At 33.2% G+C, this 5,585-nt stretch overlaps 1 protein-coding gene across 3 annotated transcripts in view; it reads left to right on the top strand.

Moving 5' to 3' along the window:
* LOC111086756 overlaps positions 1-5,585 on the top strand; it is a 91,630-nt gene that overhangs the window by 9,446 nt on the left and 76,599 nt on the right. The window contains exon 1 of one of the 3 annotated variants that reach the window (XM_022390902.1): positions 4,595-4,660. The exons of the other annotated variants lie outside the window; for them this stretch is intronic. The gene's annotated coding sequence lies outside the window, so the exon portion shown is untranslated. Of the gene's footprint in view, positions 1-4,594; positions 4,661-5,585 lie in introns of those variants that run through there. 3 annotated transcript variants of the gene reach the window in all.

Below are 5,585 nucleotides of genomic sequence, written 5' to 3'. Positions count from 1 at the left end.
CACAGAACACAAATAAAAAACCGTACCTATGTGTTTCATCATTGCAACTACAAAAAACCAATAGTATATCTATTATAAACACAGTCATTTTAAACAAAGAACCCAACATAAACAAACGAAAAATCAAGGAATCCGTCTTAATTGAACAGAACAACCCTACTCTAAACCAACACCCCGGGGTGCCTAGATACCTCTTCTAAGTTTCACAACAGTTCCGGTCATGTGATATCTTTGTTCAATACCGTCATCATCAGGTACAAGTAATTTACACTGACACGAATATATATATATATACACAAAAACCTTGGCGAAACATTGTACATTTGCTGTTATGTTAAACTTATGTTAAAGTTTTTCTTCATTACTCATTCAAGCCGTCTCCAGCCATTATTAGTCTCAAAGTGGGTTCCTCGTCATTGAATTATTTGCAGTTAGCATTATCCTTGCCATACTTCTGCGACAAAAATAATTCTTAGTCGAATTTCACTTTAGTTATTGGTTCATATTATTATACAAGGGTGAAACACGCTAAACGCGATACTTGGTGATATTTATGTTAGATGTTATCTAGAAAATAAATATTTACATTATTTCAGTTGAAATTTTAAGAGATAAGGTGATTTTGATCATTGGTATATTGATGTGCTACAAAAATGCAAGACGTCTCGTCGAAAGAACAATGTTTTATATAATAATGCTTGCATTTATTTTCTTAAAGAAATAAAGTTCCGTAAGTAAACCGACCATTTCGAACACAAATTAGATCATACTGTTAACTGGTACAAGTCATGATTGTTACGCGGTTGAAAGTATTCCTTTCTATAGACACAATTACACAGGTTTTCAAAAAACAAAGGAAGTAAATGTAGAGATGGCTTATATTAATCCTTCAAAAACAATGCAAACAAGATAGTAGGGATGGCATTTGCATCATCCCTATACAATAGCACAGGCAAGAATTAACATATAGCAATATATATATATATATATATAAGTATTCAATCACAACTGAGTTTAATTTATCCTATTTTTGTCTGTTCATATTCTCCTGCCATCCCTACTATAATGTTTGCATTATTTTTGAGGATTAATATTATTCATCTTTACATTTATTTCCTTTTTTGAAATTTTTTTTTACTTGTTTGCTTTTTTTTTCTCAATAGATATAGAAAGATTATATTTGTAACCAAGTTCTAAATACAACGAGGTTCCATCTGTGATATTTATTATTTATCTATTGTTGTCTAGTAATTCCTGTTTCATCCTGAATTTAAGCTTTTGAAGAAACGTCAAATTTCTCTACAAAAGCGAACTTCAAGGAGTAATGACAATATCGTTTATATTAGAATTATGACTTTTTTAATTACTACTAATTATTAATAATATTTATAAAAGTGGACACTCCGTTTGAAACTATGTCACCTCAGTGAAATTGGTTGACACCATTGTTTTGGTTTTTGAGTTATCATGTAATTAAAAAGCCGCAGTAAAAAAAAAAGAACAAGAGATTTAAACTTTTTGCTGTAATATTTACATATATATTGTTATAAAAGGAAACACTGATGACCTATTGAGTAGATATTTAAGATACCATTTCGATGAATAATCCGAGCCATTACTAAGCAGTGCATTTAAGCAGTGCTACCGCCTGCCTGATATGCGACCTTTCTTTTATCAAAGTCCATTCTAGTAATGGCTTGATCTTCAAGCGCCTTCACACACACATATGGAGATTTTAAAATGTATTGAATATTTTTCAGTTACTGCTTTACACATGCACATTGTAAACGTTATGTTATATCCTTATACTCTCCACGTAGCAAATCTTTATATATATTATGATAAAGCAAGATAAAGTTTTCCTTAATTTGTTTAAAATGTTTTAAATTAAGTATAGTAAAATAATGCCACACGTGAAATACATGTGTAGGTTCTCCTTGATAAAATTTCGTCTCGTATACATTTTCTTATTCTGTTTACCAGTTGGTTCTTCTCAACATTGCAATGAAGAGAGAACTCTGTGCAATAAAGATAAAATACCCAACACAAGTGGTTAGTATGAATTGAATTACTTTTAAGTGAATACAAAAAAAGGAGGATCAGCGGCTTAACGCGTACGTTCTTTTCGGAAAAGTAAATATTCTTTAACTGATTGTTCTGTCTCAGGGGCAGTGGTTTGTAAAACCCAAAGAATAGGGTTATTTGTGAATTAAATCAATAGTTATAACTAGACTGAAGGTTTCTTTAAAGTTGTAAAATATATAGCAACGTATAAGTTGAACTAACCTGGTTGACTTTTTACAACTAAGCTCCCTATTTCGACGAGGGTAACCGTATGCACAACTGAAACATATTTTTGAGCCAGGATCTTTTCTGCAGTATTTCTTAAATTATAAAGATCGCATCTCTCCATTGAAAATATCAAATGTAGTTTATCATTCACCTGGCTTTGTTGCAAGCAAGGTTACACCAGTAATACTACCAAGAAAGATGGTGTACGAACATGGAACTTTCAAAACGCTGAATAAATCCAGAGTATTGGAGCACACCCTATGTGAGTGAGACGTAGTCGTCCTTTTAAGTTATTTTAAAATCTTAACAAGGGCCAAAGACGAACATAGCCATTATATAAAAGGTAACTTAACCACTCATATGTTGAGAAAGAAAATTAACCATGTTAATTCAGTTGCAGCTTGTTTTATAATCCTAGAGTAAGAATCACATTCGATTAGTGGGTAGATACACAATACAACGTAAGGTGATCTAAAACAGTGTATACTCACTATTATGGAACAACACCTAATTTATATCTGGATATAAACAAGTTGAACTGAATTAACAGTGTCGAAGCTTGTATACATATAGATTTGAAGTTGTTCCGTAATGGTGGATTTAAAATTTAATAAGCGACTGTTACATGTTTTTCCTTCTAACACTTCTTATAACCAACAAAATTTTACAATGCTTACAATATAATTATTTCTGTAAATTCTTTTTTTTCTAATTCATAGCTCGAAAGTTTCCACTTGCACAATTATTATTACACCCTTTTGATTGTGAAAGCTAGGAACTCATTAAGCCAGTTTGGTTGTTTATGTATACAAGCTCTAATTGGTGCCGCTACATATGATCCTGTTACTTAGACGTCATCGTTAATATGAGCGAGCTTCCAGCGTTTCGTCACGTCCAATGTGAGCTTTTAACAGTAAGATCGAAAATATTTTTTCTGCTGTTGAATCTTTTTATGAAACATACCTAACAATGACGAAATAGGTGAATAGCTCAACCACAACAGATGTTTCAGTAAAAAAAAAATTACCTGGAGGTAGACTGAAGAGCCTTGAGAACTGACTACGTCACTTTCACTCTCCAGCCTTACACTAATCTACATAATTACCGCATAATCCTACGTAATGCAGCAGCAATAGATTGTAGTAATTCTTGGTTTAATATTATTTGTGTAGGGTCACAATATGGATTGTAAAGCTGTTTTAAGCAGTGAATTGCTTTGTTCTTTCGTTTGTCTGCATTGTGATGTAATCAATAGAAGACTCATGCCCTTGTCAGCAGGCATCTCGTGACGTAAATCTCTGTGGCAGACGGGATGTGGTTCCCTGGTGATCCTGAAGGATAACAGACTGAGAAGAAAGCCTGTGAGAATTAGAACGTCTAATTTTTCCGTAAGAAGTTTCTCAGAAATCAATTCTGATTTTTTAAAATCAGAATTCTACCGTTTTATTGTTCGCTCTAGTGATTATGTGTATATTGGTGCAGCGTAAATGTTTATGATTCTACGTCTGATCTGTACTAAATATCAAACTTATTACTTATTAAAATTCGTGTTCTGGTTTGTACACAAAGAAGTCAACACTGAAATACAACAAGATGACGGAGGTTATGTTTTTACCCTGTGTGTGTGTTTGTCAGAAAGGTTTCTCGAAATTGGCTGAATGAATTTGGACGATAGTTGGTATACATTTAGACTATGACTCAACTTAGAAGTGTTTACATTTTTGGAGGGTCTAGGTCAAAGGTCACAGCAAGGTCATGAAAAAAACCCTACCTGTTAACATGGGGAACGATTTTTTCACACTATTTTTGCTTTATAACTCAGTCAAAAATCATCGGATTTTGATGAAACTTGGTGGACATATATAGAATATTATTCCTTATTGCCCTACCAAAAATGGTCTGCGTCCATTCATAACGACGAACATACGGACACATTTTCGTACATTTTTGAGGGCCGAATATGATCGACACTGTGTGGCGGAAGTATGCTCTCTACTGAGTATCCCTCTAGTTTCTTACGTTAATAACCACACGTAAATTTGAGTTTTTCGCTCAAAGCTAAGAAAGATCTATCTGAGGTTATCATTCCCTTATTTTGAACTAACAAACTAGAATCACTAGAGGAAAAGCGTCTAATCAACAATACCTACTGCCAACTCTTGGGCTGCTCTTGTCTGACCAAAATGTGGGACTTGACTCTTATAACCTTATCGCAGCCTCAAATTGTGGAGCTCGTGTTTGCACCAACGGATTGCGAACCATGAATCTTAAGATTCACAGTCCGAGTACACTAACCACTAGGCTACGCCAGGCCCTCCATAGGAAGAAAAAAGCCTCAACACAATAAAATGTACCACAGTCTTTAAACGTAAGTTTGGAGGATTTACAGTTATGATGCTGGAGAAACACTTAATCTGTTGCGTTCGTGCCTCTTGTTTTCTTAAATTATTGATTTTGCATTAGATAAATTGTTTAGAGACGCGTCAGTGGTAAAGTAGGATTCAGTATAAATTACATATATTACATCTATCACGAGATGTTCCCTCTCACACATGCAGTATTTACCTCACATCCGGGTTTCAAACTGAACATATACGCATTCAACTAAAGATTATAACGTGCATTATGAATACAAAAAAGGTTATTTTTTTCCCCTTACGAATGTTTTACGCAATTAATGAGCATTATCATTTCTCTCAAAAAATTCAAATCTTAGGCATTCTTTCAAAACATTCTGTGTAATAATGTTATGGAATTTGTTACGAACAATCAATAAGACGATTGAAACACTACTTGTATAATGTAAACAAATTTCCAAAGACACACTTTCCTTGCACAGTGTTATGTCAGTCTTATTATTATCGCTTTCCGTTTTCTTACTTGTTATATATTTGGTTACCAACGTCGTTTTTTTTTCTTTTTTCGCAAATACATATTTAATGATGAGCCACAATACATTACAATACATAAATGAATACAGAATAAACATAACTCGCTCAGGCCTAATTCATACACAGAACAGAAGTAATATACTTAAGCCTAATTCATGATGCTTCATTCTGTCGTTTAGCGAAACGTAAGTTTTGTATTTATATCTAGCATCCTTAAAATTAAAGTTCGTTTTACCTGTGACAAATATATTATGAAAAAATCATAAATAATATTCAACGTTAAACTGGTAAACAGCTAAAAACATTTTATTTAGGCCTATCTATGGCCTTCAAAAAGTTGACGACTCTACGTTGTAACGTCGTCAACTTTTTTGAAGGCTATGGATAGGCTTAAATAAAATG

This window comes from Limulus polyphemus, unplaced genomic scaffold (assembly GCF_000517525.1).
Source record: "Limulus polyphemus unplaced genomic scaffold, Limulus_polyphemus-2.1.2 Scaffold51, whole genome shotgun sequence".
Classification (NCBI taxonomy): Eukaryota; Metazoa; Arthropoda; class Merostomata; order Xiphosura; family Limulidae; genus Limulus; species Limulus polyphemus.
Note: the sequence above shows the minus strand (reverse complement) of the source record. Positions and strands in the feature narration are given on the sequence as shown.